Source organism: Apodemus sylvaticus, chromosome 3 (assembly GCF_947179515.1).
Source record: "Apodemus sylvaticus chromosome 3, mApoSyl1.1, whole genome shotgun sequence".
In the NCBI taxonomy this organism is placed as follows: domain Eukaryota; kingdom Metazoa; phylum Chordata; class Mammalia; order Rodentia; family Muridae; genus Apodemus; species Apodemus sylvaticus.
In genome coordinates, this window is record NC_067474.1 from 48,709,515 (window position 1) to 48,733,809 (window position 24,295).

Genomic DNA, 24,295 nt, shown 5'->3' on the forward strand with positions numbered 1-24,295 from the left:
TTTTCAATTAGGATTTTCTTGAGTTTATAATCAAATGCAAGCAATGCGTTGTGTTTCATGCCTTTAATCCCAGCACTAGGGAGTCAGTGTCTGGTCTGGGCTGGAAGCTGAGAAAACTCTAAAACTTTAGAGACAGAAGCTTCAAAAACAGCAACTTCCCTTTCTGAGTTCTCAGGAAGGTGGCCAGTTTGAGATCTGAACTGAGTCCAGGGGGTGAGGGAGAAGTTATATTGCATTTTCAAAGGGTGAAATTTGCAAAGGGGTTGGGGTGGGCCTTGGGTGAGCTGCGGTGTTATCCAATTGTATTTTGACATTATGGGTTAAGCAAGGGAGTACCCGTTGGAGATTGGACTGTATCCAGGGCACCTGGCTTCAAGGTTCTTAATTCATTCTCCTAGACATTTTGTCTGGAGCTCAGAGTTTATTACAGGTCAGCTGCATATAGTTAATTAGGGCATAACAGGCAATCAGTTATGTATTTTTACAACTTATGCACCTTGGTTTAGATAACAGCAGTTTCTACAGTCTTGAGTCGTAAATTCTTAGGCCTGGGAACACGAACTTGTTTGACCTTACCAGCAAGGTGGAGAAATTGTCCTTGAGATGTCTGGACTCAGACGATTGTCTACTTACAAGTTGTCCCTGAGATGTCTGGACACAGACAGCTGTTTACAACAGAAGCTATTCAGGTATGGGGAAGTCCCCTGCTCCCCTAGGACCTGGGGCCTTGAATTTAGTTTCTTCCTATGATTAAATGGAGTCAGAAAAACCAAGGAACCAGTGGTACTTAAAATTCGTTTCTTTTGCTTGTTCCCTACAAGAGATGGGCGGAACTTGTAAGCTAGCCTGGTCTACATGGCGAGACCCAGTCTTAAAACAAACACTAAATTAAATTAAATGCACTTATGGAGTCTATAAGGTATGACTTACTATGAAATACTGGTCAAACCTAACCTGCACTTCCTGGAACCCTGTTGGATACACAAGTTAGGAATTTACTTATTAGCATTGGTGTATATCCTACCAGACAAGAATCATGAACGTCCAGGCACTAGCATTACTGGCATCCTGGAAGTCATGACAATTAAGACTTCCTTAATTTACAGATCCTGAAAAGCCATACTAATTATATTCTTGAAAAGTACTCAGTTACTTTAAAGATAATGTGTTAAATCATTTTCTAGGTGTTATTTAGAAAATGACAATTTGTGGCAACTTCTTTCAGGATGAAAACAAGCACATCATAATGGAGTAACACCATTTTCCTTCAAGGCTAGTGATGTTTCTGAATGTCAGATATCTAGAGTGGTGTTTAAAGATTTATTTATTTATTATATGTAAATACACTGTAGCTGTCTTCAGACACTCCAGAAGAGGGAGTCAGATCTCATTATAGATGGTTGTGAGCCACCATCATGTAGTTGCTGGGATTTGAACTCAGGACCTTCAGAAGAGCAGTCAGTACTCTTAACTGCTGAGCCATCTCTCCAGCCCCTAGTGTGGTGTTTAAAATTTGCCTTTATTATCTTTATATTATCTTTATTTTTTGAGACAGGGGTGTCACTCTGTAGAGGGCTTGCCTAAAAATTACAGAATGTATATGTCATAAAGAAAAATTAGGGAGCTAAAAGGAGAGAGAGAGAGAGAGAGAGAGAGAGAGAGAGAGAGAGAGAGAGAGAGAGAGAGAGAGATTCCTGGTCAGCCCAGGTGTGAACAAGCTTCTGTTGCTTCACCTTCTCCATCATAAGCCCAAATTAATCCTGTCTCCTTCCAGTCACCCGAAGTTGCTTGCTACATCTTGTTATCAGCCTCGAAGGGTTGTGGTCCTCTAAACCGATTGTGGTACTGCGCCCTCCGGCAGGAATTCCACGCAGTTGCTGCAGGAATCCCACACCATCGCTGTACTCAGCGAAGAGAGAAGCACGATATGCCCCTCGAACCTGCGCGCCAGAGTGAGAAGAACCAGCCTGAACTTGTCTAACTTGCAGTTACACCGTGGGAGTTATAAACTGAACTCTACTCCAAAAGAAATTTTTTGTTGTGATTGTGAAAAAGAGCAAGTTTAAAAATCTGGAATGCGAATTGTTTCCTGGCAAATGGAAGGTAAATTCTTGCACTAGTGCAGTAAGTACAGCTTCTTTGGATTACACTGCATTCGTAAGGGGCCTCATCCTGATCCCGAGGTGAGGTTCTAGATGAGATGATACAGTGGGTGGTCTGTGAGGACTGGTGCCGTCGCAGGCATCTTGGCGCTACCCACGCCCCCCAAGAGTGGGGATTTCCAAGAGATGGTATAGCGAGCAGGCTTGTATGACCCACTGGTCTTTCTTGTAGTACCCTGTTGGCAGCTACCCGAATATTTGCTATTGTTTATTGACAGAATGGGCGATCAAGAAGTTATGGAACTTTGAAAATAGAGTCACCTGGATAGCACCCTAAAAGAGGATTGTTCTAGATATGCTGGCAAGGAAGTCGAAGCTGTGCAGAATGATGAAGCCTGTACCAGCTCTGGCTCTGAATCGGACCTACAGACAATGCTTAAGAAGGAAAATGCCTGTGGGAAGGTGGGGACTGGTATTGGGATGTAAAGCGAATAAACAAATGAGTGGAAAGAATGAAAGGAAGGATGGACAAAAGGAAAAAAGGAATAAAGAAAGAAGAAAAGAAAGAAAAGATTAAAACAGAGTTGCAGACTTGGGGCGCGCCAAGCCAAGCAGTTTGCGAAGGAACGTGCTGCCCCCTGTTGGTCCCCGAGCGGCCGCCGCAGGCTGTGCACCTGCCAAGACTGTGCAAAGGTTCGGAGAGCGCTGTCGAGCTGTCGAGCTGTGGGTCCTGACTTCCAGCTCATGAGAACAAAGGCAAGGGTGACCAGGCTAGGAGAAGGGACCCCTTAGTAGACACCCTTAGCAGTGCAAGTAGAGACTCCAGCAAGTGCAGCTCAGCTGTGAGCACAATGACTTGATTAGATTTACTGGTGAAGGCGCAGTTGTTAAGAGAGGACATCCAGCCGTTCTTTGAAGAATTTCGATGAGAGAGAGAGAGAGAGAGAGAGAGAGAGAGAGAGAGAGAGAGAGAGAGAGAGAGAGAGAGCCGATGGGCTGCGGAATTACTGCAGCTAGGGTGAGCGCCATGCTTCCTCAGTCAGGCCGTCCAGAATGAAGAGACCTTGGTCGCCTTTCCATCCTCCTGTGGCTTCAAGCTCCCTTCTCGCTAACAGAAGCCCCTTGTCTGTCACCGAGCTCCTTCGATGGTTCAGCTGATCCTCATCCCACAGACTTCCTCTCCTGTAGCTGTTTTTAGACACACCAGGAGAGGGCATCGGATCTCATTACAGAGGGTTGTGAGTCACCAAGTGGTTGCTGGGATTTGAACTCAGGAACTTCAGAAGGGCAGTTGGTGCTCTTAACCACTGAGCCATCTCTCCAGCTCTCGCTTAGAGGTCCCGCTTGCTCCAAGCTCACTAGCTGTAGCTGTTTTCAGACACCCCGGAAGCCATCTCTCCAGCTCCCACTTTTTTGTTGTTGTTGTTTTGGGTTTTTTTGTTTTTTTGTTTTTTTGTTTTTTTGTTTTTCGAGACAGGGTTTCTCTGTATAGCCCTGACTGTCCTGGAACTCACTCTATAGACCAGGCTGGCCTCGAACTCACAAATCTGCCTGCCTCTGCCTCCCAAGTGCTGGGATTAAAGGTGTGTGCTACCAACTGCCCGGCTTCCTCCCCCTCCCCCCCCCAGTTTGTTCCATGACTCCCAAATGTGTGTTTACAGAGGTGTTGCCTTCTGGGTCCTCCGTGTCTGGAGGGCCCTCTTCCTCTCACCTATGATCACCGTATGTTGGGTTAAATCTTCCCCGGGCCTGCTCTGCGAGTCCCCTCACTGCCTTCCGAGGGTTGATCCTGGCTTGGAAGGGACTAGGGAGCTGTTTCTCTGGATCACCGTCAGAGCAGGAGGGCTGATGCTTCTGGTTCGGACGTTCTGGTATTGATGATGTGTGATGCACGCAGCACGCAGGAAGCCTTTGCTCTCTCTGAGTTTCGTGATGCTTTTAAAGAGAAAGCCCCCGCACCGTTCTGCTGCCCCAGGAACGAACGTCAGCATCGGAACCGCGATGCTCAGGACTTTCGGGGAACCCACCCATGCATGGGTTCCTTCGCTGTTGCCTAAAAATGACCAGAATCCCGCCGGCGACCTGTGGTGGAAGATAGACTGCGGGGACCGGAAAAGCTCTCAGCCCCGCGCATGTTGCGTTTTTGTGTGTACACAGCTGCACAGTGTCTCCTTTCCTTACCAGAGTCTTCTGAAAGTCCTCCCGGGAAGTCCTCAGACGGCGTGAAACCTCCTCAAAGCTCCCTCAGTCTATACGGAAAACATCTTTTGATTCACAAAGAGTCCTCAGTTGCACCTCGGGTACAACTTAAATGAAGTACCTGAAAGCCATTTTGGGCTGCATGTTGGTGTGGGTATTTTGTGTGTGTGTGTGTGTGTGTGTGCAGCAGTTGTATACGTGAATTCTCACCGATTCCTGGACAAGACGAAGTAGCCTACAAATAAGGCCCAAGTGACGGGCTTTCTGCGCTGTAGCCGCCTACCTCCGAATGCCAGGTCCTGTGAAGATCGACTTTGGAGCCTCAAGGTTCCTAGCTGCGAGCAATACCTTTGTGCCCGAGCTGAGCTCCTGGCGAGGCCTCAGTTAGGAACCTCAGGTGCAATCTTAAGTCTGGGATGTGTCGGTCAGTGGTGGCACACGCCTGTAATCCCAGCACTTGGGAGGCAGAGGCAGGCGAATTTCTGAGTTCGAGGACAGCCTGGTCTACAGAGTGAGTTCCAGGACAGCCAGGGCTACACAGAGAAACCCTGTCTCGAAAAAACCAAATCCAAAAAAAAAAAAAAAAAAAGTCTGGGATGTTTTGAGCTGGAGAGTAGCATTATCCACGGTGCAGCATGTCCTCTAAGTCCTTACCTTCCCAGATGTTTGATGTGACTACCGAGGTTGCTGTCTGCCTGTGACAGGCTCAGTGGCCCTGTTGGAGAGGAGCGTCGCTGAGCAGCAGAGAGAGGCCGAGCGTCCAGTGCTGGAGGGCTTGCCCGAGAAAGGCTGGCCTCCACGCTAACCTCCCTTTGTACACATTCACAGCTAGTTTTCTTACTGTCTGTATTGGGCAGTGTCTTCTTGTAGAGATGTTCTGGGCCAATATATGGCAGTTGGTATTAACACATATTTTATGCAAACCAAAAATGTGATACGAGTTGCATTATTTATTTTTCTTTTCTTTCTTTCTTTCTTTCTTTCTTTCTTTCTTTCTTTCTTTCTTTCTTTCTTTCTTTCTTTCTTCTTTCTTTCTTTCTTTCCTTCCTTCCTTCCTTCCTTTCTTCCTTCCTTCTTTCTTTCCTTCCTTCCTTCCTTCCTTTCTTCCTTCCTTCTTTCTTTCCTTCCTTCCTTCCTTTCTTCCTTCCTTCCTTCTTTTCTTCCTTCCTTCCTTCCTTTCTTTCTTTCTTTCTTTCTTTCTTTCTTTCTTTCTTTCTTTCTTTCTTTCTTTCTTTCTTTCTCTCTCTCTCTCTCTCTCTCTCTCTCTCTCTCTCTCTCTCTCTCTCTCTCTCTCTCTTTCTTTTCTTTCTTTCTTTCTTTCTTTTTGGTTTTCCGAGACAGGGTTTCTCTGTATAGCCTTGGCTGTCCTGGAACTCACTCTGTAGACCAGGCTGGCCTCGAATTCAGAAATCCACCTGCCTCTGCCTCCCAAGTGCTGGGATTAAAGGCGTGCGCCACCACTGCCCGGTCACGAGTTGCTTTTAAGAAACTCCGGTATTATCTGTACATTTCTGTAGAAATTACTGCTGAGCTTACGTACATCAGGTTTCTGTAAAATCCAAATAGAATCAATTAAAAAGAAACTTGTGGCAGCTTCTGTTGTTGTTGTTGTTGTTGTTGTTTCGAGACAGGGTTTCTCTGTATAGCCCTGGCTGTCCTGGAACTCACTCTGTGGACCAGGCTGGCCTCGAACTCAGAAATTCGCCTGCCTCTGCCTCCCCAGTGTTGGGATTAAAGGGATTTAAAGGTGTGTGCCACCAACTGCCCGGCTCTTTTTGTTGTTTGTTTTTGTTTTTTGAGTCAGAGTGTCTCTTTGTAGAGGAGAGAGAGAGAGAGAGAGAGAGAGAGAGAGAGAGAGAGAGAGAGAGAGAGAGAGAGATGGTTTAACTAAGGAAACCATGTATTTCCCATCCTGAGGGGAGCTTGCGCCACCTGGTGTTCATCTGTAACAACTACAGATTAGGTTTCTAATGCCTAGCAAAGAAAAACAGTTCAGTGCCTAGCAAAGGAAAACAGGGAGCTTCTCTGTCAGGTAAGTGAATGTAGGAACAGAATTCCTGTTCCCAGAATGGCTCCAAATCAAACTATCTTTTAGTCTCTTTTAGGATGAGTGTTGTGGGCAATCTACTAGAGAAGACAGATCGGACATGGATTTAAGCCAACAGAAAGTCTGTATTAGCCGGGCGGTGGTGGCGCACGCCTGTAATCCCAGCACTCTGGGAGGCAGAAGCAGGCGGATTTCTGAGTTCGAGGCCAGCCTGGTCTACAGAGTGAGTTCCAGGACAGCCAGGGCTATACAGAGAAACCTTGTCTCAAAAAAACCAAATCCAAAATCCAAAAAACAAAACAAAACAAAAAGTCTGTATTAGCCAGTAGGTGATTGACTACACTGGGTGTTTGGGATCCCAGGGCAGCGCCAAGCCTTTCTTAGGGGGAGCTATTAAGAACAAAATTATGTTCTGGGTTGTCATACTTCAGTTAACAAGAACAGTTAGCCAGAAACAGAGCTACAGAGTCAAAAGGCAAGGTTGGTTAGGTCATTTAGAGACTCACAGAACTATAGACTTTGATGGACTTTTCGTTAGTTTGGACTGAGACGGTGCTGTCTACATGCTGAGTTTTACAGCCTGAACAGCACTTCCATCATGGAGTCACTGGTGCTAAGGTCTGGGACTTGTTACAATAGGTGCTGAGGGTTTTGTGTTGACAATAATTATTCTGCAACATGTGATTCTACGCACTTTTCACTGGTAGAATCGCCAGAATGGAAGCCAGGAAGAAACCCACCGAGTCGAGACCCTCTGATGCCATTTCTTCAGATAGACTGTTGAGTTCTTTTTTGGGGGATTCAGACTTCTTTTGTTTTGTTTTGTTTTTTTCTGAGCTGCTTAAAAAAGAACCTGCCTATATATATATTAGTCTGCTTCCAAAGTACTTGGCTTAAAGTATCTGTTTTGTTGTCTTTGAGCATATTTTGGTTCTGATATTTGTTGTTTGTTTGCTTGCTTTTAGATCTCAGAAGGCCTTTTTGGTCTGTCTTGCTTGTTCTCAGCACTTCTTTGCTTTTGGAACTTTGAAGGTATTTTGTTTCTGTTTTGTTTGTCTTGTTTTTTGTTGTATTTGAAAATGATTTATTATCATTTGGCCTTTGCTTCCTGATGCACCTCAAATTCACAATTTTCAGCTACTGCTCCTGTGATCTTACCAGGCTTTTACTGTAGGGATTGCATGAGGAACTGATGATGATGACTCTGAGGACAAGAACAGTGGTTTCTTCCCACCCAAAACGGTGGTGGCATCAAGGGGGGACCACGCGTGACCTGTAATGACATCATAGAGAAGCATCACAAACATACCCGTTCCTGGGTCAGAAGGAGCTTCACTGAATCTCTCAGAAAACCACATAAGGGGGATTGGTCACCCCCTGTCTTGAGCTCCTTCACATTTGCAGAAACCTGCAGGATAATCCCAAGACTCAGTGGGGGAAGAGGTCTCCTGGTAAAGGCAGAGAAAGATGGTTCAAACCCAGCACGTAAAACTGACTAAAAACAAGTATTCCCTGGCTGGCATAGATAGATCACAGGAAAAAGAAGCGTGCATACACACACAAATGCCTCCACATGTGGCATGCACACACACATGGAACAAGGCTTCCAGAAAGAAGAGATAAAGTGCTAGCAGGTATTACAGCTAGCTTTATATGTAATAATTATTAACATGAGAGTATTTGGGCAATCTAAATATTTACTACATCCAAACTGGTTTACCTTGCATGCTTAACAAAATCCTAGAATTAAGGTTGTTATGGGTTACAAGCTTAAGCTTAGGGCTAGAGCTAGAAGGTTAGGTTAGGGGTTAATGTTAGCAGTAGGGTTAGGGATTGGGATTTAGGGTTAGGGTTACTCAGAGAAAGAATGAAGCTGATATGCATGGAGTCACCTTCAGGGTTGTGGTTAGGGTTTGGGGTTAGTGTTGGGGTTGTAGTTAGCTTTAGATAGAGTTAGGGTTGGGGCTATTGGTTAGTTAGGGTTAGAGCCAGAGGGTAGGATTAAGCTTTGGGTTAGAAGGTTAGGATTATGGTTTGGCGAAAATCGAGGTCAAATAATCTTATTTTATATGGATTAAAACATGTTTTAACTCCAACCAATAGTCTGTACTAAGTTTAGCCGGAGTGACGGCTCAGTGCGTAAGACCATTCTGCTCTTACAGAAGACCCAGTTTCAGTTCTCAGCAGCAACATGGAGGCTCACCCGTCCGCATCACCAGTTAGGGGATCTGACTATCTCCTCTGCTGTTGTTGGGAATGAAGTATCCCAACACACATACCTTCAGCCAAAGCACACATTCACATAAAAGTAAATTTTTTTCTGGAAGATTGAAAGGGTATTTATTTATATATTTATTTTTAATTAGTCTTTGCAGGAAGACATGCTAACACAACTCCAGCCTTTTCTTTTATTATTATTATCATCATCATTATTAAATTATTATTATTTAGTTATTATTAATAATTATTACACGCCAGATTTTATTTTATTTTATTTTTTATTTTTTATTATTTTTCTATATTCTTTGTTTACATTCCAATTGATTTTCCCTTTCCCTTTCCCTTTTTTTTTTTATTTTTTATTTATTCTTTTTTTTTTTTTTTTTGTTTTTTTGAGACAGGGTTTTTCTTGTGTAGCCCTGGCTGTCCTGGAACTCACTCTGTAGACCAGGCTGGCCTTGAACTCAGAAATCCACCTGCCTCTGCCTCCCAAGTGCTGGGATTAAAGGCGTGTACCACCACTGCCTGGCCATAAAAGTAAATTTTATGAACCCGACATCATCCACTTGATTTCAGTGTGTTCAGAAGTGAGCTTCTGGTGCCTGAAGGCATGAGGTCAAAGCCGATTAAAAACAGTTCTTGAAACAATAGAGTATGGCTAGGAGTCTTGAATGTTTGGGGCCTTCCTGGACCAGTCCTCCACGTTCAAGGAGAGAATAGAGCAGACTATTCTCTCCTTAGCAGTCACTCACTGTGTGAATGACTGATGGAGTTAGCTACAGGCTTGTGAAATCAGCCGAGACGTCATCCCCGTCCTTGCATAGTCCTCCCAGGTAGATTGCTGTCCCGATTCCATACCTGTGGCACTCAGCCAACTCCCCTCACTGTCGTAAAATCAATCAATCACTGAACTCCAAAGAAAAATATATATCACACACTGACACATTACACATACTCACGCTGAGTTGATACAGTGTGGTTTCAAGTTGTGTCTTACTCCTTGTTGGCTGCTCAACACATGAAGTTTGTTCTCTGTTACAGGATGACATATCTTTTGTTAGAAGATCTCTAAAGTAAGAGACAAGTTTTCTTATTTGGAGCAGAGGTGGTGTCAGGGCTTCCCAACATGTGTTTCGTATTCTTTCCAAGTACGGTTCTGGTGGGTAACATTCACCAGAGCTGAAATCAGAAATTAGGATTTGTGTATGTGATGGTTTGAATGTGCTTGGCCCAGGAAGTGGCACTATTAGGAGGTGTGGTCTTGTTGGAGGAAGTGTGTCATTGTTGGAGTCTGCTTTAAGACCCTCATTCTAGCTCCCTGGAAGCCAGTCTTCTCCTGTTTGCCTTCGGAACAAGATGTAAACTCTCAGCTCCTCCTATACCATGCCTGCCTGTATTCTGCCATGCTCCAGCCTTAATAAAAATGGACTGACCCTCTGAACCTGTAAGCCAGCCCCAGTTAGATGTTGTCATTATAAGAGTTGCCTTGGTCATGGTGTCTGTTCACAGCAGTAAAACCCTAACTAAGAGTGTACTAGCTCAAAAGTTACATTCATTTGCAACTTGTAATTAAAGTTGTGAGAGTAACTGGGCTCCCAGGAAATAAAGATTTGTAAAGTGCAGAGGTAAGGATAGTTTTACTTAAATAGTTTACATCATAGGAAATATTTTAACAGTGGTTTGGCCTCTCAAATGATCATTTGACCTTTAATCCTTGTTGTTCTTTTGGGGGGGTTGTTTTTTGTTTGTTTGTTTGTTTCGAGACAGGGTTTCTCTGTATAGCTCTGGCTGTCCTGGAACTCACTCTGTAGATCAGGCTGGCCTTGAACTCAGAAATCTGCCTGTCTCTGCCTTTCAAGTGCTGGGATTAAAGGCGTGCGCCACCACTGCTCGGCTTTTTTTTTTTTTTTTTTTTTAGCCATCCACATTTTCTTTTTTTCCTTTTTCCTGTATGTCTATCAATGTAATGTCTCATGATTGAACTATGACTTTTTTTTTTTTTTTTGGATTTGTTTTTTCGAGACAGGGTTTCTCTGTGTAGCTCTGGCTATCCTGGAACTCACTCTGTAGACCAGGCTGGCCTCGAACTCAGAAATCCGCCTGCCTCTGCCTCCCAGAGTGCTGGGATTACAGGCCTGTGCCACTACTGCCCAGCCTGAAATCTGATCTATTGGGATGGAGAGATGACTCAGCAATTAAGAGCATGCACTGCTCTTCCAGAAGGTCAGAGTTAATTCCTAGCACCTGTGTTGGGTGCCTGTAACACTAGCTCCAGGGAATCCTCTGACCTCCTCAGACACCTGCACCCAGATTCACATGAAGACACAAAAGCTAACAACAATGAAGAAGAAATACCTTTCTTCATTTTAAAATAATTCATTTCTGGTTGATGTATTTGAGCATGTAATCAGGTATATTTTGTGGTTTGGCATTAGGTAGTCATCAGCTCAAGGTAACTACTGTCTTGTTCATCTCCCTACACTTTCGTCTTTTCTAGGTGGTAAGTTCCTTTCTAATTCCTTTTGGCTGATCGGGCCACTATTATGTTCTTACAGCCTGTTGCTGAGATGGCTAAGGAGGTCGCAGGAATGGAGACATTGTTTTCATCTTACAAAGAATAACTGAAAGACATTAAACTCAACATATTGTTAACTTAGGATTTACACAAATTATCTTGACTTGCTACCTCCACTTCCTCTCCCATTCACCCTCTCTTCTAAACAGGATATGCTATCTATCACTGTATAAGTAAACTGAACAAGGTTAAGCTCCGTGGTAAACACCTGCGGCCCCAGAGTTTTGGATGTGGGTAGAAGAGAGTCACAGACTACTGTGACCTGTCATGTACGTGAGGAAAGCGAGTGAGTTTTCTGTAAGAATGACAAGTGCTTTTTTTTTTTAACACTGATGCTTCTTGGTGGCCTCCTTTACTGACCTCTCACAGCTCAGTTCCTCTCACAGCTCAGTTCCTCTCACAGCACAGTTCCTCTCACAGCACAGTTCCTCTCACAGCACAGTTCCTCTCACAGCACAGTTCCTCTCACAGCACAGTTCCTCTCACAGCACAGTTCCTCCCACAGCACAGTTCTTCTCACAGCACAGTTCTCACAGCACAGTTCCTCTCACAGCACAGTTCCTCCCACAGCAGAGTTCTTCTCACAGCACAGATCCTCTCACAGCACAGTTCCTCTCACAGCACAGTTCCTCTCACAGCACAGTTCCTCTCACAGCTCAGTTCCTCTCACAGCACAGTTCCTCTCACAGCACAGTTCCTCTCACAGCACAGTTCCTCTCACAGCACAGTTCCTCTCACAGCACAGTTCCTCTCACAGCACAGATCTTCTCACAGCACAGATCCTCTCACAGCACAGTTCCTCTCACAGCACAGGTCCTCTCACAGCACAGTTCTCACAGCACAGGTCCTCTCACAGCACAGTTCCTCTCACAGCACAGTTCCTCTCACAGCACAGTTCTCACAGCACAGATCCTCTCACAGCACAGTTCCTCTCACAGCACAGTTCCTCTCACAGCACAGTTCCTCTCACAGCACAGTTCCTCTCACAGCACAGTTCCTCTCGCAGCACAGTTCCTCTCGCAGCACAGTTCCTCTCGCAGCACAGTTCCTCTCGCAGCACAGTTCCTCTCGCAGCACAGTTCCTCTCGCAGCACAGTTCCTCTCGCAGCACAGTTCCTCTCACAGCACAGTTCCTCTCACAGCACAGTTCCTCTCACAGCACAGTTCCTCTCGCAGCACAGTTCCTCTCGCAGCACAGTTCCTCTCACAGCACAGTTCCTCTCACAGCACAGATCTTCTCACAGCACAGATCCTCTCACAGCACAGTTCCTCTCACAGCACAGGTCCTCTCACAGCACAGTTCTCACAGCACAGGTCCTCTCACAGCACAGTTCCTCTCACAGCACAGTTCCTCTCACAGCACAGTTCTCACAGCACAGATCCTCTCACAGCACAGTTCCTCTCACAGCACAGTTCCTCTCACAGCACAGTTCCTCTCACAGCACAGTTCTCACAGCACAGTTCCTCTCACAGCACAGTTCTCACAGCACAGATCCTCTCACAGCACAGTTCTTCTCACAGCACAGTTCCTCTCACAGCTCAGTTCCTCTCACAGCACAGTTCTTCTCACAGCACAGTTCTTCTCACAGCACAGTTCCTCTCACAGCACAGTTTCTCTCACAGCACAGTTCCTCTCACAGCACAGTTCTTCTCACAGCACAGTTCCTCTCACAGCTCAGTTCCTCTCACAGCACAGTTCCTCTCACAGCACAGTTCCTCTCACAGCTCAGTTCCTCTCACAGCACAGTTCCTCTCACAGCACAGTTCCTCTCACAGCACAGTTCCTCTCACAGCACAGTTCCTCTCACAGCACAGATCCTCTCACAGCACAGTTCCTCTCACAGCACAGTTCCTCTCACAGCTCAGTTCCTCTCACAGCACAGTTCTCACAGCACAGTTCCTCTCACAGCACAGTTCCTCTCACAGCACAGATCTTCTCACAGCACAGATCCTCTCACAGCACAGTTCCTCTCACAGCACAGGTCCTCTCACAGCACAGTTCTCACAGCACAGGTCCTCTCACAGCACAGTTCCTCTCACAGCACAGTTCCTCTCACAGCACAGTTCTCACAGCACAGATCCTCTCACAGCACAGTTCCTCTCACAGCACAGTTCCTCTCACAGCACAGTTCCTCTCACAGCACAGTTCCTCTCACAGCACAGTTCCTCTCACAGCACAGTTCCTCTCGCAGCACAGTTCCTCTCGCAGCACAGTTCCTCTCGCAGCACAGTTCCTCTCGCAGCACAGTTCCTCTCGCAGCACAGTTCCTCTCGCAGCACAGTTCCTCTCACAGCACAGTTCCTCTCACAGCACAGTTCCTCTCGCAGCACAGTTCCTCTCACAGCACAGATCTTCTCACAGCACAGATCCTCTCACAGCACAGTTCCTCTCACAGCACAGGTCCTCTCACAGCACAGTTCTCACAGCACAGGTCCTCTCACAGCACAGTTCCTCTCACAGCACAGTTCCTCTCACAGCACAGTTCTCACAGCACAGATCCTCTCACAGCACAGTTCCTCTCACAGCACAGTTCCTCTCACAGCACAGTTCCTCTCACAGCACAGTTCTCACAGCACAGTTCCTCTCACAGCACAGTTCTCACAGCACAGATCCTCTCACAGCACAGTTCTTCTCACAGCACAGTTCCTCTCACAGCTCAGTTCCTCTCACAGCACAGTTCTTCTCACAGCACAGTTCTTCTCACAGCACAGTTCCTCTCACAGCACAGTTTCTCTCACAGCACAGTTCCTCTCACAGCACAGTTCTTCTCACAGCACAGTTCCTCTCACAGCTCAGTTCCTCTCACAGCACAGTTCCTCTCACAGCACAGTTCCTCTCACAGCTCAGTTCCTCTCACAGCACAGTTCCTCTCACAGCACAGTTCCTCTCACAGCACAGTTCCTCTCACAGCACAGTTCCTCTCACAGCACAGATCCTCTCACAGCACAGTTCCTCTCACAGCACAGTTCCTCTCACAGCTCAGTTCCTCTCACAGCACAGTTCTCACAGCACAGTTCCTCTCACAGCACAGTTCTTCTCACAGCTCAGTTCTTCTCACAGCACAGTTCTTCTCACAGCACAGTTCCTCTCACAGCACAGTTCTTCTCACAGCTCAGTTCCTCTCACAGCTCAGTTCCTCTCACAGCACAGTTCTTCTCACAGCACAGTTCCTCTCACAGCTCAGTTCCTCTCACAGCTCAGTTCCTCTCACAGCACAGTTCTTCTCACAGCTCAGTTCCTCTCACAGCTCAGTTCCTCTCACAGCACAGTTCTCACAGCACAGTTCCTCTCACAGCACAGTTCTCACAGCACAGGTCCTCTCACAGCACAGTTCTCACAGCACAGTTCTCACAGCACAGGTCCTCTCACAGCACAGTTCTCACAGCACAGTTCTCACAGCACAGTTCCTCTCACAGCACAGTTCTCACAGCACAGTTCTCACAGCACAGGTCCTCTCACAGCACAGTTCCTCTCACAGCACAGTTCCTCTCACAGCACAGTTCTCACAGCACAGGTCCTCTCACAGCACAGTTCCTCTCACAGCACAGTTCCTCTCACAGCACATTTCTTTTGCAGGTAGGATGAAGAGTCCCACCTGCAGTGAAAGATTATTCTAGGTAATCCTGGTAGATCCTAATGTGAGCATGAAGTTGTTACAGAGAAAGGCAGAAAGGTTCAGGGAGTGAGAAGGTGAAGGGGGATAGGAGAAGGGGAAGAGAAGATGATGTCATGTGGAACTAAGCAGAGGAATGTGGGCAACCTGTGGAGCCTGGAAATGCAAAGACACAGGTTCTCTCTGCATGTTCCAGAAGGAACCTCCTATGTCAGTGCCTTGATTTTAGTCTGTAAATCTCATTTGCAATTATGACCCCAAGAATGAGGAAAAAATATATGGGTTATTTTTAATTCAGGTAACTTTAAAAATCTTAATAGATTAGTATATCATGCAACAGAGATAGAATATTTTAATAAATGCAAAGTGGCTTCTTATTTACAAATCTCTTTAGTTTTTGATGAGGTTGTGCTCAGATACACCCATCACAGAGTGAATAGAATGTAACAAAATACAGTATGTTCATTACTGTATATTTATATACAGTATGTTTATATTACAGTATATTTATATTACATATTTATATTAATATAAATATACAGTATATTTATCTACTCCAACATACAGAACATTGTACCTGGATCTAGCTTACTTTGCATGTGTTCACAACACATTAGCTTACCACAGGAAAAGTCACCAAACACCATGCACACAAACGTACACATAAACAACACATGTATTTATACACATGTACACACACACAGATATACATATGTATACACATTAGCATATACAAGTGTATACATATAAACATTCACATGTATACTTATGTACATACACAAAAATAAACCTACAGATATACAAACAAAATATACACATACAAAACCACATAAACAGACACAAAACACAAATATACACATGTAAATACATATAGACATGTACACATATGAGCATTTACAGAAGCATAAACATTGAAATATATACATACATAAGTACAAATATGTACATGTACATATACATATACATGTAGATGCACTGAGATATACAAACAACAAATTTATAAAAATACAAATCTACAAAGACATAGATATACAAATAAGTATACACATGTACTCATAAAAATACACATGTGCACACATATAAACACATGTATACACACCAATATACACATATACATACATAAATATGCACATGTACATATATATTAATACACACACATAAATATATGCATGTGCACACATAGAAAATACACATGCACATAATTTACATATGCATAAATATGTACATACATACATGTACTTAAATATACACATGAATAATCATATATACATATGTCCACATATTAACATTCACATATAGACTTAAACATACAAATATGCACACATATATATATACACATACATATAATGAATGCACATAATATGCATATATATATATATATATATATATACACAAAAATAAACACATGCATGCACAAATAGTTATACAAAGGCACACACATTAGTTTTGGCACTCAGAAGGCAGAATTTCTCCGAGTTCAAGGCCAGCCTCGTCTATGAAGTATGTTCCAAGACAGCCAGGTCTACATAGAGAAACCCTGTCTTGAAAACAAAACAACAAAACAAAACAAAAACAAAAGACAAAATCACAAGTACACAAATGCACACACAGATTAATATATATATATATATATATACACACACACATAAATATATACATGTATACAAAAATGACTATACCCATGTAAATATATATACACACATAAGTGTATATACATGGACATACATCAAACACTTATATACACACATAAATGTACACATATACGTGCTCAAAGATGTAAGCATGCAAATGTACATATTTATACATGTACATGTTCAAACATGTAGGCAAATATATGCAGGCACACTGGTACACACAGGTGTACATGGGTACACACAAATAAATATACACACGTACACATTAATTTACATATATACATGTACATGCATAAATATACATATGTATACATGCATACACACAGTATACTGTACAGAGCCATATTGGGGTGTCATGCTACCTGGTAGGAACTCTGACATTGATCAAGGTGAACTTCCTCTCCCAGCCTTTGTTGAGCTATTCTTGTGCTATTCATGATTCTGCTCCTCCTAGGGCGGAGCGCTCCGAGTGAAGGTGAAGTTCATTGTTCCTCCAGGTCTACGAATTCCTGAATTAAGCAGGTGACCCGCCCAGCTGCCGGAGCAGTGGAGCCAACTCCCAAGGAACAGCCAGGCCAGTTCCCCAGAACTCACCCTGGAGTCTGGGGGGAGGGGCTCGCCCAAACTCTTAAATTGTCAGACCTCCATTAAACTTGGGCCTCGATCAGCAACTGGGGTGTCCTGGCCTCTGTTCTTTTCGCTGCCCCCACATCTATCCCCAGCTTCTCTTCCAGGGACCCAGTTCTCAGTAGCTGCTGGAAGCTACAGTGTACAGATGTTTATATGGATATACACATGTAAAAATAAAACGCTACACAGCTAACCACACACATACACAAATATAATTATACATTGAAAGATAATATTGCTGAAGATAATACCTACACAACTCATTGAAAACGAAGAAGTCGAGCCGGTGGCTACCTAACGCCTTACCCCATTGTGATGCTCATGTTACTGGAAGGTATTTTGCATGCTACCAAAGAAGAAAGGTAAACACCAAAGGAGCTACAAACCCTTTGATCTACAATGGTGACCTGCTTGCAAGATGAACTAGTGCAGTGCCGGCACATAGCTTTTGGGAGGAAGCAACCAATATCTGATTGGAGTTAAGACCCAACCCAAGAGCTGGAACCCACCCCCAACACTGCTCAGGTAGCCAAGACTCAGTAGGTCAGGGAGCGCAGGGGAAACCAGATGCTACTCTCCCCTAAGGACTGGAATGATAAAATGAGTCCTAATGATGTCCCACTGTTCCCAAAGGTCAAGTCCTTGCCCCCATCGTCAGAGAAGCTCCTTCCGGCAGCAGATGGGAACAAACACAGAGTCCACAGCGGGATAATGTGCAGAGAGTGAGAGACCTTTGAGCGCTCACTCACTCCTAACTCTGCGGAAGAGAAGACAGGAAGAGTTTAACAGTCAGTGAGGATGGAGGCACGCAGGAAACAAAGCCTTCTAAACACGGCAGGACCGATGGAGCACGCACAGGGTCTGGACAGGTCTGCGGCCAGATGATGCCCCAGCACTGAGAGAGGACGCGAGCACAACCGCCATCTCTAACCCAGGAACTATCTCCAACTGACAACTGCTCACAAGTGGAAAGACAGTTTTCTCCAAAACTCTCCGGGGAGATACAAACCACTCTTACAGCCAGGCCCATCAGTAGGCGGCCGATGCAAAATGAGCTCGGCGGCATCTTGGGGGTCACTGACTCACGATGTGAGGGCTTTTCTGTTTTAGCCTTATAGGTCCTCCGCTGCATCTCGTGGTTTCTGGGTTTTGGTTTTATGGGATTTGTGTGTGTGTGTGTGCGCGCGTGTGTGTGTGCGAGTGAGTGTGCGTGTGTGTGTGTGTGTGTGTTTCTGCATCTATAAGGATTTTGAGCTTTTTTCTTTGTTTTCTCCTGTTCCAATCTGTTTTTATTTTATCTTACTTTATTATTATTATTATTATTATTATATGCCTTTTGTACTCTCATGAGAGAGAGAGCAAGAAAGCGTATAGATTTGGGAAGGTGGGAAAATGTGGAAGATCTACACACTTTGAAGATCACACATGTACCAATATTGAACTGGCAGGTTATATGTGTACATGTGTATACAAGTATATGTTTATTTGTGTACATGAGTAATCATGGGTGTGGATGAGTGTGTACCTATGAATATTTATGTGTTCTTGTGTGTGCATGTGTATATTTATGTTTATACATCTATATTAATGCTGTATATCTGCATATTTATGTGTGCACATGTGTATAGTTATATATAAATATATGTATATTCATGTGTGTATATGCATCTATATGTATGTTTAGGTATATATGTGTTTATATGTGTGTTTATGCACATACATGAGCATATATGTGTATATTAATGTGTGTGTATGAGTGTGCACATGTGTAAATGTGTAGTTATATGTCTATATTAATTTCTGTATATGGATATGTTTGTATGTACACATGCATGTACACATGAATATTTATATTTATGTATGTACATGTGTATATTCCTGTTTGTACATGCGTGTATTCACATGTATATTTATGTTTGCATTTTGTGTGTGCATGTGTGTACTCGTGTATGAATGAGCATGTATATATTTATGTGTGTACCTTTGTATGCCTATGTATCTTTCTATGTGTATACATTTGTATAATTATTTGTGCACATATCTACATATTTATGTGTAGACCTGTGGATATTTATGTCTATGTACATGAATATATTATGTGTACATGTATATGCTTAGTATTATATGTGCATTGTATTTATGTATGTATGGGCACATATTTGTGTGTGTATATGCCTGTGTATATATATATGTATCTTTATGTGAATATTAATGTGTGGACATTTGTAGACATGTATATATTTAAGTACATGTGTATGTACATGCATATATTTATGCATATGTAATGTGCACACATGTGTATATTTCTTTGTATACATGTATACATTTAAGTGTCTGCACATATGAATACTTATGTCTATGTACATATGCATGTTTATGTATACACATATATATTAGTGTATATATACACATAAATACATATTTATGTGTACATGTGTAAATGTGTAAACATGTTTATATAAATACATGTGCAGGTGTTTATTTGTGTGTATGTATATATGTGCTTTTATGAGTACATGTATTTATTTATTTGTCCTTGTGTGTACAGGTATATATTAATGTGTGTGGACATGTGTATACATGTATATTTGTGTGTGGACATGTGTATATTTATGTACATGTACAACTATGTACATGTGTATATTAGGTGTATACATGTATGTAGATGTGGATTTTATGTTTATATATGTAGTTTATGTGCATGCGTGTACATATCTGTACATTTGTATATTTATGTGTGAATATGTTTTATGTGTGTTTATGTATGTATATTTATGAATATATGTGTTTCTCGTGTATATGTGTATATATTTTTGTGTATATAGCTATATATATACACTTAAGTGCATACATGTGTAATTTTGTGTATACATGTGTAATCTGATGTTCATTTCTCTGTGTATATATTACATGTGTATATTTATGTGTACATGTGCACATTCTTGTGTATACAATAGTTTACATATTGTGGTGGTTTGGATAAGAATGGTCCCCATAGGTTCATATATTTGAATGCTTAGTTGTGAGGGAGTGGCACTACATGAGAGGAGTGTGTCACTGGGGGTGGGCTTTGAGGTCTCAGATGCTCAAGCCAGGCCCAGTGGTTCACTGTCTCTTCCTGCTGCCTGTGGATCTGAGTGGATCATGTCTGCCCGGACGCTGCCATGGTTCCAACCATGCAGATAATGGATTAAACCACTAAAGCTGTAAGCCAGCCCCTGTTAAATGCCTCTCTTTATAGAAGCTGCAGTGGTCATGGTGTCTCTTCACAGCAATAGAACATTGACAAATAGATGTATTTATGGGTATGCATATATATTTATGTGTATGTGCATGTTCATGTATGTACACATTTATATTTTTGTGTGTACATATATATGCTTAAGTGTGTGAACATGTGTATATTTAAGTGTTTGTGTAATGTGTATATTTATGTTATGTATATCTGTATGTTTATATTTTTATGTATACATGTGTATATTTATGTGTATACATGTGTATATTTATGTGTATACATGTGTATATTTATGTTATATATATCTGTATGTTTTTATTTTTATGTATACATGTGTATACTTATGTGTGTGTACATGTGTGTTTATGTGTACACACTTGTGCATGTTAATGTGTGTGTATATATATCTATGTGTGTACATGTGTATATTTATATGTCTGTTTATGTGTATGTTTATATGGATAGTGTTTGGTGACTTTTCCTGTGGTAAGCTAATGTGTTGTGAACACAAGCAAAGTAAGCTAGATCCAGGTACAATGTTCTGTATGTTGGAGTAGATAAATATACTGTAATATAAATATACTGTATATAAATATACAGTAATGAACATACTGTATTTGGTACAGTATATTCACTCTATGATGGGTGTATCTGAGCACAACCTCATCAAAAGCTAAAGAGATTTGTAAATAAGAAGCCACTTTCCATTTATTAAAATATCCCATCTTTGTTACATGATATACTAGTCTACTAAGATTTTTAAAGTTGGCCGGGCGTGGTGGTGCACGACTGTAATCCCAACACTTGGGAGGCAGAGGCAGGTGGATTTCTGAGTTCGAGGCCAGCCTGGTCTACAGAGTGAGTTCCAGGACAGCCAGGGCTACACAGAGAAACCCTGTCTCGAAAAATCAAAAAAAAAAAAAAACCAAAAAGATTTTTAAAGTTACCTGAATTAAAAATAACCCACATATTTTTTCCTCATTCTTGGGGTCATAATTGCGAATGAGCTTTACAGACTAAAATCAAGGCAGTGACATTGTAGGTCAGGTTGCCCACATTCCCAGATCGTATCCCAGATTTCCTGGATGTTTTGTGTTGGGAATTTTTTAGATTTAACAGTTTCCTTGACTGATGTATCCATTTCTATTGTATCTCCTACATCTGAGATTCTCTCTTCCAGCTCCTACATTCTGTTGGTGATGCTTGCATCTGTTGTTGCTGTTCTCTTCCCTAGGTTTTCCATTTCCAGGATTCCCTCAGTGTGTGTGTGTGTGTGTGTGTGTGTGTGTATTGCGTTTTTTTCGAGACAGAGTTTCTCTGTGTAGCCCTGGCTGTCCTGGAACTCACTTTGTAGACCAGGCTGGCCTTGAACTCAGAGATCCACCTGCCTCTGCCTTCCAAATGCTGGGATTACATGCAGGTTGTGTGCCACCACTGCCTGGCTTCCTGTATATTTTTAAGATATTTATTTGTAGCTGGGGCAGTGGTGCACACCTTTAATCCCAGCACTTCGGAGGCAGAGGCAGGAGGATTTCTGAGTTCGAGGACAGCCTGGTCTACAAAGTGAGTTCCAGGACAGCCAGGGCTACACAGAGAAACCCTGTCTCGAAAAAGCCAAAAAGAAAAAAAAAAGAGATTTATTTGTTTCTTTCTTAAAGACCTCTACTTGTTTGGGCTGGGGAGATGGTTCAGTGGTTACGAGCACTGACAGCTCTTCCAGAAGTTCTGTGTTCAATTCCCAGCAGCCACATGGTGGTTCACAACCACCTGTAATAGGATCTGATGCCCTTTTCTGATGTGTCTAAAGTAATCGATGGACTCACAATAAATAAATAAATAAATAAGTAAGTAAATAAATAAATAAATAAAGTAATTAAGTAAGTAAGTAAGTAAGTAAATAAATAAATCTTTTAAAAAATTATTGAAAACTTCTACCTGTTTGATTGTATTTTCCTGTATTTTTTTAAGGGATTTATTCATTACCTCTTTAAAGGCCTCTATCATCTTTATAAGATTGGATTTTAGGTCATTTTCTTGTGCTTTGATTGTGTTAGGATACCCAGGGCTTGCTGTAGCAGCATAGCTGTGCTTCAAAGCTGTCATGTTGCCCTGACTTTTGTGTTCTTTGCTGGCCTTTAGCCATCTGGATGGTGTTGGTCCTTGGATGTTCCTGTTGTAGCAAATGTTGGGGGCAGGGGTTAACCTTGATGGTCCTTGTGTGACAGGCCTCTAATCTTTGGGCTGTGTGGTTCCAGATCTGCAGGCCTGTATGGCAGCAGGCCTTGTGAAGGTGGGCAGAGAGGTGGTGGGAGAACGGAGGTCCATCTTGGCTAGCAGTCTGCTCAGAGCAGCTTGGCTTGCCCCAGAGGATTCAGCGAGCAGGGAAGATGGATGGGGCAGGGAAACTTACCTGTATAGTTCAAGATCTGCAGGTCTGATTGAGGCTTATTTTGTTAAATATTAAAATGACTGCATCAGTTTGCCTCTTGGGCTCTTTTATTTGGAATATCTTCCCATCCTTTTAGTCTGAGGTGGTATCTATCTTTAATGTTAAGGTGTGTTTCTTGGATACAACAGAAGAATGCATCCTGTTTTTACATCCAATCTGCAAATATGTGTCTATTTATTGCATAATTGAGACCATTGATATAGAAACTTATCAATGACTACCATTTGCTGATTCTCATTATTTTATTGTTGTAGTGTGGGCAGCCCTCCCCACTTTGATTTTACTAGTGTAAAATTGTTTAGTTTCCTTGGGGATGGCTAAACTCTTCAGTTTGAGGTTTTCCTTTTAGTAGCTTCTGTAGAGCTGAGTTTGTAGATAGATAGATACTGTTTAACTTTAATTTTTATCACACAGTATTTTCCTTTCTCCATACATTGTGAATGAAAGTTTTCTGGGTGTAATAGTCTGAACTGGTTTGTATTTTTAGTCTTCTTAGATTTTGTAAAATATCTATCCAGGTCCTTCTGGCTTTTAGAGTCTTTGTTGAGATGCTAGATGTTATTCTAATAGGTCGATATTTATATGTCATTTGTCCTTTTTCTCTTGCAACTTTTAATATTCTTTCTTTGTTCTGTAAACTTTGATTATTATGTGTCATAGAGATTTTTTTTCTGGTCTAATACATTTGGTGTTCTGTATGTTTCTTGTCTCTTGATAGATAGGTACCTCCTGCTTTAGGTTAGAGAATTTTTCTTTTGATTTTGTTGAAAATATTTTGTGTCTCCTCCTCCTCCTCCTCCTTTTCTTCTTCTTCTTTAGAGACTCCATTTCCATTTTCATGTCTCAAATTCTTTTCACTTTATTTTACTGTTTCCATATATTTCATTATTGGACTCAGTCACATCCTCTTTAAGGCCCTTTAGCATATTCATAATAGCTATTTTGAAGGGCTTGTCTTATGATTCAGCTATATTGCTTTTCTCAGAGCCTTCAGTAGGGATGCTGGGTCCTGGTGGTGGCACATTGTCCTGACTGTCATTGACTGGGTTTTAACACTGCTGGGTAGGCATCTGGGTTTGCAATGATGCTGATGACCATAGATGCTGCTATCTGGTTTTGTCTTTGGTGAGTAGGTTTCCTGTTTCTTGGTCTATTTTGCTCTCTCTGGATCTTAAGAGAATGTGGCTGTGGGTTGTCTGGTAGGGAATGCTTCTGAGGCCCCTGCCATGTGCCGTCACTGGGGTTGTAAGCTGAATAAAGCCTTTCTTCCCCAACTTGCTTCTTGGTCATGTTTGTGCAGGAACAGAAACCCTGACTAAAGCTGGGCAGTGGTGGCACATGCCTGTAATCCCAGCATTCTGGGAGCAGAAGCAGGCAGATTTCTGAGTTCGAGGCCAGCCTGGTGTGCAGAGTGAGTTCCAGGACAGCCAGGGCTGTATAGAGAAACCCTGTCTCGAAAAAACCAAATCCAAAAACAAAGCAAAGCAAAACAAAACAAAACAAAAAAAGAAAGAAAGTCTTTCTAGGTTTGGAAATTGACAGGAAGGAATGGTGATGAGCTAAGTGGGGTGGTTCCTGGAGGGTCAGGAA

At 42.7% G+C, this 24,295-nt stretch overlaps 1 pseudogene; it reads left to right on the forward strand.

The window, feature by feature from the left end:
• LOC127680229 (putative E3 ubiquitin-protein ligase UBR7) overlaps window positions 1-4,689 on the forward strand; it is a 4,814-nt pseudogene extending 125 nt beyond the window's left edge.
• Window positions 4,690-24,295: the final 19,606 nt, after the last annotated feature.